The sequence below is a fragment of the Tenrec ecaudatus genome, chromosome 5 (genome assembly GCF_050624435.1).
Source record: "Tenrec ecaudatus isolate mTenEca1 chromosome 5, mTenEca1.hap1, whole genome shotgun sequence".
Lineage (NCBI taxonomy): Eukaryota > Metazoa > Chordata > Mammalia > Afrosoricida > Tenrecidae > Tenrec > Tenrec ecaudatus.
This window is the reverse complement of record NC_134534.1, coordinates 92,571,812-92,585,371: the sequence shown is the minus strand read 5'-3', so window position 1 is coordinate 92,585,371 and position 13,560 is coordinate 92,571,812. Positions and strand designations below refer to the sequence as shown.

Genomic DNA, 13,560 nt, shown 5'->3' with positions numbered 1-13,560 from the left:
ATGCTATCACTTGCCAACACACATTTTGGCACCACAAATGTTAGACTTGCTTCTGGGTAGATTGGGCCTGCTGATTCCATAAATGGCACCAGTTTATCCACCATCAGCTCTAATTTTTGAGCTACAGAACATACAGCATTTACCACTCTTCACTCTGCTCATCCATAAAAAAAAAGCAGAATATTTTCATGTAGTGTTAGCTAGCCTGAGATAGAGGAAGTCCACACTGGCTTTATTTGGTTTGCTTGGTACTAAGTATATAGGTCAAGTTATACTTCACATGGTGACCTTTGATCCAAAGATGTATTTGAACAGTGCAAAGGGCAAGATATGACAAAATAATTTATAAATTCTCAAGGATTCATGAGGGGGGCGGGCTGGGGAGGATGGGTAAAAAATGAGCTGATGCCAGGGGCTTAGGTGGAGAGCAAATGTATTGAGAATGATGAGGGCAATGAATGTACAAATGTGCTTTACACAATGGATTGTGATAAGGGTTGTATGGGCCCCTAATAAAATGATATAAAAAATGTTAGAACAGATTATTTAAAAAATTTTTTAACTTGGAATTTTCCCAAAATCTAACTGCCTTTATTAAGTAGTGAGAAGCAGGCAGTTCCAATTTGCTATCTTATAAGGGGCCAGAAACAAAAGTTAACTAATAAATACGGAGCTCTGAAGCTATAGTGGTTCTCCACCTTCCTAATGCCATGACCCTTTAATACAGTTTCTCATGTTGTGGTGACCCCAACCATAAAATTATTTTCATTGGTACTTCATAACTGTAACTTTGCTACTGTTATGAATCGGGCGACTCCTGTGAAGGGGCATTGGACCCCCAAAGGGCTTGTAACCCACAGGTTGAGAACCACTGGTCTAGTGGATTATCTATTTGACTGCTAATGACAAGGTCAGCTATTGGAGCCCAGCAGCCTCTGTGCAAGAGAAAGATGATAATGCTCCCAGAAAGATTTGTAGTCTCAGAAACGCTCAGAAGTTCCACTTTATTCCATATGGTCACTAGGAATAGGAATTGATTGACTGGTAGTGAGTTGGTACAATAAATACACATTCAAATGTTTTGAAACCCAAAATGGGTTCATCAGAGTTCAAACTCCTTTATAAAAATTAAAATGGTCAACAAGTGGCCATCTAGCTGAGAAGCAACAAAGCCCACATGGAAGAAGCACACCAGCCTGTGAGCATGAGGTGCCGAAGGGATCAGTTATCAGGCAAAGAACAAAAAATCATATTGTGTGCTCACCTCAGTACAATCGCTGAAGACAAATGGGTGCATAAGCAAATGTGGCGAAGAGAGCTGATGCCCAGCTCTCAGACGATATAGCATGTGGGGGTCTTAAAGGATTGAATGCAAACAAGCGGCCATCTAGCTCAAAGGCAACAAAGTCCACATGGAAGAAGCACACCAGCCGTGTGATCACGAGTTGTCGAAGGGATCAAGAACAAAAAATCATGTCATTGTGAATGAGGAGGAGTGTGGAGTGGGGACCCAAAGCCCATCTGTAGGCAACTGGATATCCCCTTACAGAAGGGTCACAGGGAGGAGACGAGCCAGTTAGGGTGCAGTGTAGCAATGGTGAAACATTGCTTTCCTCTAGTTCTTAAATCCTCTCCCTAATTATGATCCCAATTGTGCCTTACAAATCTGTCTAGACCAGAGGATGTACACTGGTACAGAACCAGAAACAAGGAATCCAGGACAGATGATCCCTTCAGGACCAGTGCTGAGAGTGGCGATACTGGGAGGGTAGAGGAAGGGTGGGGTGGAAAGGGGGAACCGATTACAAAGATCTACATATAACCCCCTCCCTGGGGGATGAACAACAGAAAAGTGGGTGAAGGGAGACATCGGACAGTAATATATGACAAAATAGTAATTTATAAATTATCAAGGGTTTATGAGGGAGCGGGGAGGTAGGGGGAAAATAAGGAGTTGATGCCAAGGGCTTAAGTGGAGAGCAAATGCTTTGAGAATGATGAGGGCAACAAATGTACAAATGTGCTTTACACAATTGATGTATGTATGGATGGTGATAAGAGTTGTATCAGCCCCCAATAAAATTATTTTTTTAAAAGATAAAAATATTTAAATGTCCCCATCTTGTTATAAGATGGCACAATTTCACCACTGTGAACAGAAACTGAAAAGTTAGAATGTTTCTTACAAGGACGTTTGGAATCATTCTCACCTCTGAAACATTTATTATCCATTGACTTCTATTAAAATGTGTTCTGAAACATTTACTGCATAATTTGAGGAAAACATTTAGAACTTCAAAATATTTATAAAAATTGCCATGAACTTTTATATTTTTGACACAATTGCCTTCACATCTTCCATATATGTGCCTTTTCTATTTTATTTTCCACTCTTTTCAAGCTGTGTTCTGGCTTTGTAGTATCTAACCTTTAGTCTCTGTTATATCTGTGTATATGACACAGCGTCCCATAACAAAAAGGAAAACTCACTGCCGTGTAATTAATCCTAACACAAAGTGATGTAGGACAGAAAATTGCCCAGTTGGGGTTTTAAACCTTTAAATCTTTTAAAGTGTTCAAAGTTTGAGTTAATGGACCTTACAACTGGCAGCTCAATGTGCATGTAGCCAGCTAGCCACCATGGGTCCCAATACAGCATCCCTCAGAAATCCCTAATACTTCAGTTTTTTTCAAATAATACCTTCTTTTTGTCTTATCCTATAATTTTATGGGTCTGAATTCTTCTCATACTTAAAACTAGGATGATAAAATTAGTGTAACTCAATAGCTGAAAATGTAGTGGAACACCATATATCAGAAACTAGAGCTGACGTTGTGGATCCAGTGCAATGTTCTGAATCAGCATCCCATATAAGCCCAGTAACAGGCCTAAACACAAAGACACCAAGAAAAAGAAAACAATGAGCTTTTTGTCTGGTTGGGGTGTGTAATGCAGGACTTCTCTGAACTTGGAAACTTGTTTTTATAGGATTTTTAAAACCTAGTTTCTCTAATTATTTGGAATATTGTAGATTGGGTCTAGATCATATTTGCCATCCTTTTAAATTACCAGTAGCCTGGGAATCAGAAGTCTTTAAAAAAGGTATCTGCCATATCAACCTCCACATAGCTCTTTAGCTCCTCCTGCTGATTAGGAAACCACTCAACAATAGGATAAAGGCTCTGTCCTCATTACCCAAGTGTGATGTGTCCAGTATTACATCTTAGAGCATTGTGGGATAGGCAAGCATATGCAGGCTACCATGAGTAAATAGAACATAAACCCAGTGCATTTGAAACAAATTAAGGGGGTACCCAGGAAGTTGTTAGTGTGTACCTCATGGTGGAATGGCGCTTACTAGACTACAGATTGTCCCCAATTTATGATATATTCCTGTGTCACAACCCACCTCAAACCAACCTTATAATATCTATTTTTATTTTTATGGTTATATATTTTGTTTGTAATATGTACTAGAGTATTGCCTTATGTCATTTGCTAATATTCACAGATGTTCCCTTGAAGATGTTTGATTTTGTAATTTGCTATTCAAAACACTATACAGATTTCATTTTCAAAACTAAATCGGGCTTCAGTTGCTTGACAACATGGGCCTGTGTTAGTCCGGGTAGATTAGAGAAACAAATCCAGGGAGACACATTTGTGTATAAGAAAGAGCTTTATACAGAAAACAATTGAATATTGAGAAAACATTCCAGCCCAATCCAGATCAAGTCCGTACGTCCAATATTAGCCCAGTGATGGTGGAAGCATCTCAGTGCTGGTGTAGGTCTCCATGTGGCTTCTTCAGGTCCAGGGCTCTTGCTGCCATCAGCAGAGATCCATCTGTCTTATCAGTAGAGAGTCTCTCAGGAAGTGAGCATGTGTCCCGCTGAGGTCACCAAACTACTACCTGATTGACAGGCTAGACTCCACCTCTTAACTCTTCATTTTCTCAAATTGATATTATTTAACTATATCAGGACCCAAATATGATTGCTTTGCTAAGGTTAGTAAGCAGATTTGAGAAGCAGTGCAATGTTATCCGAAATATAGAAGAAACAAAAAAAAAAGGGAGTGGGGAGGGAGGGGGAAAATGAGCAGCAGATATTAAGGGCTCAAGTAGAAGGAAATGTTTTGAGAATGACGATGGCAACAAATGTACGTATGTTTTTGACACAATGGATATATGTAATGATTGTGATAAGAATTGTATGAGCCCCCAATAAAATGATTTTTTTTAAAAAGAAAAAAGAAAAGGACCATTTGTACCTACTAATTTTTCTGACTGGAAATACCATCTCCATTCCCAACGATAATCCAGATGATTCAGAACCTTCCACAAGTAGAATTATTACTGAAACTGGTGAAATAGCAATACTTTCCACCTCTTCTTCATTGTTGGAATAAGTTTTATGATGTGTTTACTTTTATGTCTGTATGCTATGTAATAAAAGATATCTGTAAATCTGTATGCTGTGTTTCCAATCCCCAAAGACAAAATGCAGTTTATAGACCCTGATAATAAAAAGCAATAACGAAGGGGGGTGGGGGGATGAGGTATTCAACTTATATCAGAACCTACCTGCAACAGAATTTACGGAACAGAACAGCATCTTTATAAGTTGCAGACTGACCAATGACCTGTTCCAAACTGCTTTCTGATTACACGGAATAACCACTATAACTTTCTCTTTCTCATGGGGGCAGTGGCAGTTTGGTGGAAGAATCCATCTATGCAGGATAATCAGGTTCAATTGCCTCAATGCACCTGGTGTTCAGCCACTTGCGATTGGTCAATGGAGGCTTGAATGTGGCTATGAAGCTGAATAGGTTTTGTGTAGAACTTCCAGACTAAGAAGACAGGTCCAGTCATCTACTTCCAAAAGTCAGCCAATGGAAACCAAATAGCCCATCTTGGGTATTGTACAAAACCAGGCAGTGTATTATTGTGCACGAAATCACCATAAGCCAACACTGGCTCGATGGCCGCTAACAACATAACTCCTGAGAGCAGAATGACCAAGCTATATGACTTCTTGTTAGGTGCCACTGAGTCCATTCCAACCCACAATCCTGCCCCATCCTCGCAAGTGTCCTATGCTTGAGTCTATTGTAGCCACTGTGTGACTCCATCTTATTAAGGGCCTTCCTCTTTTCCTCTGCCCCTCCACATTACCAAGCATAACAATATATCCAAAGCTTGTAAGACAAAGTCTTGCCATCCTTGCCTTTAAGGAGCTCTCTGGAAGTGTCTTCCAACACAGATCAGTTTGTCCTTTTAGCAGTCAATGGTACTTTCGATATTCTGCAGCACCATCATGCAAATGCATCAATTCTTCTACAGTCATCCTTATTCATGTTTCATATTCATATGAGGCTATGAAAATACTTTAGCTTGGGTCAGGCAAACCTTAGTCCTCAAAGTAGCACCCTAGCCTTTCAGTACTCTAAAAGAGGTCTTGTGCAGCAGATTTACCTAATGCAATACACCTTTTGATCTCTACTGCTGCTTCCATGAGCTTTGATTGTGGATCCAAGTAAGACAAAGTCTTTGACAACTTCAATCTTTTCTCCATTTATAATGGTACCTATTGGTCAAATTGTGAGGATTTTGGTCTTTACATTGATTCATAATCCATACTGAAGGCTGCAATCCTTGATCTTCACCAAAGAATGCTTCAAGTCCTTACTTTTCAGCAAGCCAGATTGTTTCATTTGCATATCACAGGTTCTTAATAAACCTTCCTCTTAGGGCAGGGAATGTATGGATGTGCTTTATACAATTGATGTATGTATATGTATGGATGGTGATAAGAGTTGTATGAGTCCGTAATAAAATGTAAAAAAAGAAAAGAGAAAAAATGATTAGGGCAAAGACTGTACAGATGTGCTTTATACAATTGATGTATGTATATGTATGAATTGTGATAAGAATTGTATGAGCCCCAATAAATTGCTTAAAAAAAATAAACCTTCCTCTAATCCTGAAGCCACATTCTTCTTCATGTAAAATGGCTTCTCTATTTGTTTTGCATACAGACTGAATAAGTATGGTGACAGGATACCTGACACACACGTTTCCTGATCTTAAACCATAAATTATCTGCTTGTTCTGTTCATACAACTCCTTCATCCATGTACAAGCTCTGCATGAGCCCAATGAAGTGTTCTGGAAATCCCATTCTTCTCAAGATTATCCATAGTTTATTATGGAGAAGCTCAAAGCAGCAACTAAAATCAGGACAGCAACAGTCTATTAACTGCACATATGCAAATTCAGGATAAAGCCCAAAAAACTTAAAACAAATCCACAAGAGCCAAAACAGAAACTTAAGTTTGCCTCACCTGAATTTCCTGCACATCTCAAGAATAGATTTGGTGTACTGAACACTAAAGACAAGATCTGAATATCGGAGGGAAGGCTTCAAGGCCACCATTCATGAAGAAAGCAGAGTCATTAAAAAGGAAGAGATCAAAGTGGATGTCTGAAGAAACTCTGAAACTTGCTCATAAACATAGAATAGCTGGGGAAAATGGTGAAGTCAAGGAGCCGAATAGACAATTTCAGGAACTCGACCTGCAAGCCAAGCGGTGTGGGCTGCCGGCCAGGAAAACATCTAGAATGAAGTCAGAACTACCAATGAACATCAATATATTTTTAATCGTTTTATTAGGGGCTCATACAACTATTATAATCCATACATACATCAATTGTGTAAAGCACATCTGTACATTCATTTCCCTCTTCATTCTCAAAACATTTGCTCTCCACTTAAGCCCCTGGCATCAGGTCTTCATTCCTCCCCTCCCTCCCCACTCCCCACTTCCTCATGAACCCTTGATAATTTGTAAATTATTATAAACATCAATATTAAGGAGCCTCGATGAGCCCAAGCCACTTTTGTCGGACAAGTCAATCATTTCTTCACTGTGAGCCTAGTAATATCCTATTAACCAATGAACAAATACAAAATGCAAGGAAGATCGTACACGATTACAGACAAGGAATTGTGCTCCGGGTCTTACAAACAATGAACCGTGGAGAGCAAAGTGTGTCTGATACCGCCGTTCATCCTGCCCCTGGCAGAAGATGATTGGGATAGGTGGAATGCCCGCTCAGGTTCCAGTGAACATGACCATCACTAGCTGCTGAATGACGATTACAAGCCCACACCCGCAGTGCTCTTCGGGCAGAGTGTTAACGCCATTGGAAATTACACCAACAGAAGCGGAGACGCCCCTCTCACTGGGATGACCTGGGAAGAGCCTATGTTTCTGCAACAGGAGGTGCGGAAGCAGCGGCTCTAGGACTTTACTGCACTCGCCAAGCATGTCTCACCACACAGGACATTCTGTCCCCTTTGCTGCTGCGGTCACTGCTGAACCCGAGAACCTCCTGGATGAATCAGCAAACGCCATGAAACAATCCATCACTCAAGAGCTGGTTCCAGGACTCTCGTGGCCACTCCTGGCACGGCAATGCCTCCCAATGTCATGAACATGTGGGAAAAGAAAGCCTTCAAGAGGGTCCCCTGGCTGAGCGCACCTATTCAAGTTGGATTGGTTGGGGCCTTGCTACGCCCCTCCGCTGTGCTGTTTCCTCAGAAAAGTTGCAAGCCTGTGACATGTTTGGAGGCTGACGCGCAAGCCAAGATGCAAGAGGCCCACCCTGAGCTACTTTAACCAGGCCCGGTCTGGGAGGCTAATCCTGCCCGACACAGGACTGGGACTTTTGAGGACTGTGTTCTCCTAATTACCAAAATAATCCCGAGATCCAGGTTAGCCTTCTTAAGGAAGCTGCTACTTAGAGCAAGACACCTGGTACCGCCAGGTGCCTGGCCTCTGTTGGACCCTTCAGTGAAATCAAGATATTTGCCGAAACCCCCTCCTCCTAGCTGTGTTTTTCCAAAACCATGTCCCAGCCCACACCCATGGTTTTGAAAAAGAATATGCTCAGTAAATATTTATTCTCAATCTATGGAATCTGTTTAAAATACTGAATTTCCATTCCGCTCTTAATTTTTCATTCAAGGAGCCCTCATAAGCAATGTAGGAAAGAAAATGAAAAGTTTTTCTAAGGCCAAATATATATATATTTTAAAGTAAAATTTTATTAACATATTAAAAAAAACCTTTAAAAATCATTTTATTGGGGGGGGGGTCATACAACTCATCACGATCCATACATCCATCCATTGTGTTAAGCACATGTATATATTCATCGCCATCATCATACTCAAAACATTTGCTTTCTACTTGAGCCCTTGGTATCAGCTCCTCAATTTTCCCCCTTCCCTCCCTACTCCCCACTCCCTATGAACCCTTGATAACCCACTAGTCACGGGTTCAATAAACACAATTGTACGATTGAGATATATAAATATTATATTAAAGTCATTGAGAGCATGAGCGATAGAAGAGATGTTACAATAATGCAGTCAGACACATCACATGGTAGCATTGCTCACCTTAGCCCAGCTAGGTGGTCCTCGTGGAGAGAGGGGGAAGGGGAGGAGGACAAGGGGAAAGGGAAACAGGAGAGGAGAGGGAGCCGAGGAGAGAGGGGGGTTGAGACCAGCAAGAGAGGCCTCTATTGCTAACCCAGGCTTATATACCTTTGGGGACATGCAAGCCCACTAATTACAGGTAAAGACATACATCACAGGAAGGAGTTGCATTATGTTACACAGCAGTGAGAGGGGATAATCTAAGGGGATCCACACAATAGGAAGAAGAGGGATTGGGGGTACACAGGCGGCAAGATGGGCGGATCCTAAAGTCAGGATGGCAGCTGGATCTCCATAAGAACCATTAGCAGTAGGGTGTAAACCCCACCTACAGGAACCAAGTAATGGTTGCAAGCTTCAGGGAGAAATAGTCCATTGTTCCCAGCAGCAGGGAGTGGGACCACCCCTGTGGTGGGGTGAGACAGCAGTCTAGCAGGGAATGCCTTCTGGGAAGATGTCTATAAGCATCTGACCTCCCCCCACAATAAAACATTATTATTTTGTCATATCTTGCACTGTCCGATGTCTCCCTTTTCCCACTTTTCTGTTTCTCCCTTTACCCAGGGAGGAGGTTATATGTAGATCGTTGTAATCTGTTCTCCCTTTCTATCCCACCTTCCCTCCACCCACCCTCCAGGTATTGCCACTCTCACCACTGATTCTGAAGGGATCATCTGTCCTGGATTCTCTGTGTTTCCAGTTCCTACCTGTACCAGTGTACATCTTCTGGTCTAGCCGAATTTGTAAGGTAGAATTGGGATCATGATAGTGAGCATGGGGGTGGGGTGGAGAAGGAAGCATTTAAGAACTAGAGGAAAGTTGCATGTTTCATCGTTACTATACTGTACCCTGACTGGTTCGTCTCCTCCCCATGACCCTTCTGTAAGGGATAACCAGCTACCTACAGATGAGCTTTGGGTCTCCACTCCACACTCCCCCTCATTCACAATGATAGGCTTTTTTTGGTTCTTTGGTGCCTGCTACCTGATTCCTTAGACACCTCCTGATCACACAGGCTGGTGTGCTTCTTCCATGTGGGTTTTGTTACTTCTGAGCTAGATGGCCGCTTGTTTACCTTTAAGCCTCTAAGACCCCAGATGCTATATTTTTTTTATACCTGAGCACCATCAACTTTCTTCATTACATTTGCTTATGCACCCATTTTGTCTTCAGCGTTTGTGTCAGGAAGGTGAACAACATGGAATGCCAGTTTAATAGCCAAAGTGTTCTTGCACTGAGGGAGTACTTGAGTGGAAGCCCAATGTCCATCTGTTACATTATACTAAACCTATAAATGTATGCACATCGATCTATTTCCCCATCATATATAAATATATCTACATATGGATATCCCTGTATTTAGACCTCTATAAATGCCCTTTCCCTTCTAGTTCTTTCTTCTATTTCCTTTTACTTTCCTCCTGTCCCACTACCATGCTCTGCCTTCATTTGGGTTTCAGTAATTCCTCTCTGTTACATTTCCTTTGATCAGTCCCTACCAGGCCTCTTACACCCTCCTTGTCTAAGGCCAAATGTTAACAAAGGGCCTTCAATCCTAAAAAGGAGTTAGCTTTCAGTTAGGGCAGTTGGAAGGTCTCTAATAGATGATTCATTTTTTGACCGTGCAACAAAAGGCTGCTTCCTAAACCTCCCAAAGTCATAATCAAAGGTCAGAGTGAGACGACTTCCCTGCGGCCAACAACTAAATGCATCCGACTGTTGGTGGATCTTTGGAGGGCCACCACATGCTTTCTGCTTTAGATTCTTGTGATGATGTGGGCCTTACTTTGGAGATATTGGTTGTCCCATTATCTGCTTCAAGCCATCGATGAACTGAAATTTGGAAATGTCAAACTTTGAAAGTGTACCCAACACCAAGGGTGTGTGTGTGTGGGCTGAATCTAGTCTGGCTCATTTTCTTAGCTCCCCCTGACTTCTCATATCATCCGCATAGATTCTGTGACTTTTCAGAGAGATACCACTATCATGTGATTATGAATCAGCAACCAAATGAATTTGACTTGCATATTGTACAGTGCATTCCACCCTGTGGGAAAGTCTAATGAACTCACAGACCACTACTTCCAGCCTCTGTAATGTTGCCACGTGAACTCTCTGGAATATAACAGTGAGAATCTGTTTCAAGGATGCCTGAGTGCAGAGTGACAGGACAAGGTGATTGTTTTATTCAGTGTTGATCATTGTAATTCAGAGCTGTGTTACCTGTAAAAAGCAAGAGAGAAATCGATTTCGTTTGGGCAGATTCGTCAGACTGAACCTTCTCATTTAAAAAAAGAAAGAGGTGTGCCTTGTTTCTGCGCTTCTCTCTACCTGAGAGGATCTGAAGCTTTGCCTGGTGCTGAGACTTCCTTTAGTCCCCTTGAATTTCCCCCTTTAGAATTTCTTGTTTTTCAATCATATCATTGCAGACAAAGGGGGGCGTGCGGAGTAGAGACTCAAAGCCCATCTGTAGACAATTGGACACCCCCTCACAGAAAGGTCACGGGAAGGGAAGAGCCAGCCAGGGTGCAGTATAGCACCGACAAAACATACAACATTCCTCTAGTTCTTTAATGCTCCCACCCCTCCGGCCCCCCTCCCACTCTCATGACCCCAGTTCTATCTTACAAATCCGGCTGGACCAGAGCATGTACACTGGTACAGATAAGAGCTCTAGACACAGGGAATCCAGGACAGATAAACAGCTCAGGACCAATAATGGGAGTAGTGATACCATAAGGCTATGGGGGCAAGGGGGGGCAGAACTGGGGAATCCATCAGAATGATCAACATATAACATAAGATATATAGTTAGTTAATTTTCTACACAGCATACAATTGGACAAATCAAGTTTATATGTCCCTGCTAGCTATGTATGAGAATGCAAAGCAGGTAGTAAGAGCAATATTATATCCAATATTTAAAATCACTTCGTAGTTGGGGCAACAGCTAAATCCTTAATTAAAAAATATAAATGAAGTGAAAGTTTTAAACTAGTACACACTGTTCACACCTATATTTCAAGTTCAGAAATGCCTTTTTGCAACAATAGCAAGACAAAAGTATTCATGAAGAATGCATCGTCTCTGAAAATGTGAAAACATCCATGTTATCAAGACATTTCTAAATACAAACTGACTACCATATTTGTTCCTTCTGTGTAGCGAGCGAAGTTCATTTTCAAAAAGACAAAATTCAGTCTTTAGGTGTGAATGGTATGAATGACAGACTTATTTATCTCTCTAGTTATTTATTTTATTTCTTAGTCGTTTGGGATCCTTTAAGCAACCAAAGGCTCAGGGAGGAAGGTCCACGAGGGAAGGAAGGAAGGAAGGAACCAGGGTCGCTATGGCTACCAGTGAAGCCAGAGCTGGGAAAGCCTCTGGGTCATATATATGAGAACCACTTGGCTTGTCAGTCCTGCTGCCCCCATTAGGACATCCACCATATCCTTGTCCACCTCTTTCTCCTCTGCCACTACGTCCTGGGTGGCCAAGGTCTCCGAAATTAATCTCCAGCTGAGATGTTTTATCATTTGTGGCTTCTGGAAATGATGTCCCATAACAGAATCTTCAACACAAGCCTCTTCACTTTTTGACTTATGAAGAACTCCCTTCTTCCACTGCCCATAAGAGCCTTCACTTGGTTTTCGGATATTAACTTCTACTTTTGCCTGCTCATTATTTTGCTCTTTTTGCAGCTGTTTTCCTGCAGCGCTGGTGTTGGTACTGGCTCCACCTGAGCTGCGCTCTTCGCCCCGGGGCCCACTACCGTCCCCACCACCTTCTTTTCTCTCGTTCTCTGCTGCCTTCAAACCCTCGAAGAGATTCAATACATCGTCGTCAAATAACTGGTCGAATCGGTTGGTGACCACGCAGCCAAAGCCTTCCTGTAAGTTCCCGTGCAGGACGGTGGCTCAGCAGTGCACCAAGAATTGCAGCAATTGCAGCTGGAAGGCTGGAGCCAAGAGCGCCTGCCTCAGCTCTTCCCGCAAGATGGTCAGGTCGAGAGCATGTAAAACTTGTTTATTGATATGTCAGACACTCAAAACTTTCATATGGAAATAGTAGCTGTGTAGTTTAATCAAGGTTTTTAATTTTAAAAAAGAAGATGAACAAATGAACCAGGATTGGCCATCTTTGCTGATCTAGAAGCAACTTTCAGGGAGTGGGGAATCGACATGGCATGCAATAGGTGTGTAAAGATCACTAGCTTTTGATATTTCTATTAACATGATGAAAAGAATTATGCTTGTACTTACTGACAGCACTGTTTATTTCAGCATTAGCAGAGAGGCCAGATTGGAGTTGATGTGTTATTTGATTTCAACGGTATGAATTGAATGACATTGGAAAACAAGGAGAGGCAGCTTGAGAAGACAAAACCAAATACTGTAATAATGAAGTGTGTGAAGATCTAGATTTAGGAAACTGAAAAGCATATCTTAAAGCGAAAGAAAAACCTCCAGCCTCAAGTTGCAGTCTTAAAAGATGCTATGGGCAATATAGTAAATGATGCAGGAAGCATCAAGAGAAGATGCAAAGTATACACAAGTTAAAGTACAAAACAAACCAGCCCGTATTCCACCATTTTCAGGAGGTCGCATATGAGCAAGAACCAATGATGCAAAAGCTCTGCTGAAGCATTAGGCAAAAACAAGGCTCCAGGAATTGCTAGATTGTCAATTGTAAAGTTCAACAAACTGATGAAGCACTGGAAACACTCGCTTGTCTATGCCAAGATTTGGAAGACAGCTTCTTGACCAACTGACTGGAAGGGGTCCATCTTTGTGCCCATTTCAAGGGAAGGTGACCCAGCAGAATGCTCAAATTGTAGCACAATATCATTGATATCTCATGCAAGTAAAATTTTGCTGAAGAACATCCAACGACGGCTGCAGCAGTTACATTGACAGGGAACTGCCAGAGGTCCAGGCCGGATTCAGAAAAGGACATGCAACAAGGGATATCATTGCTGATGTCACATGGATCTTGCCTCAAAGCACATAATACTGGAAAGATGATACTTGTGCTTTAATAGCTAGGCAA

General features: G+C 41.8%; 1 pseudogene; it reads left to right on the top strand.

The window, feature by feature from the left end:
• The first annotated feature begins 4,766 nt into the window (after positions 1-4,766).
• Positions 4,767-7,687, top strand: LOC142449187 (sideroflexin-1 pseudogene; annotated as a pseudogene).
• The last annotated feature ends 5,873 nt before the right edge of the window (positions 7,688-13,560 follow it).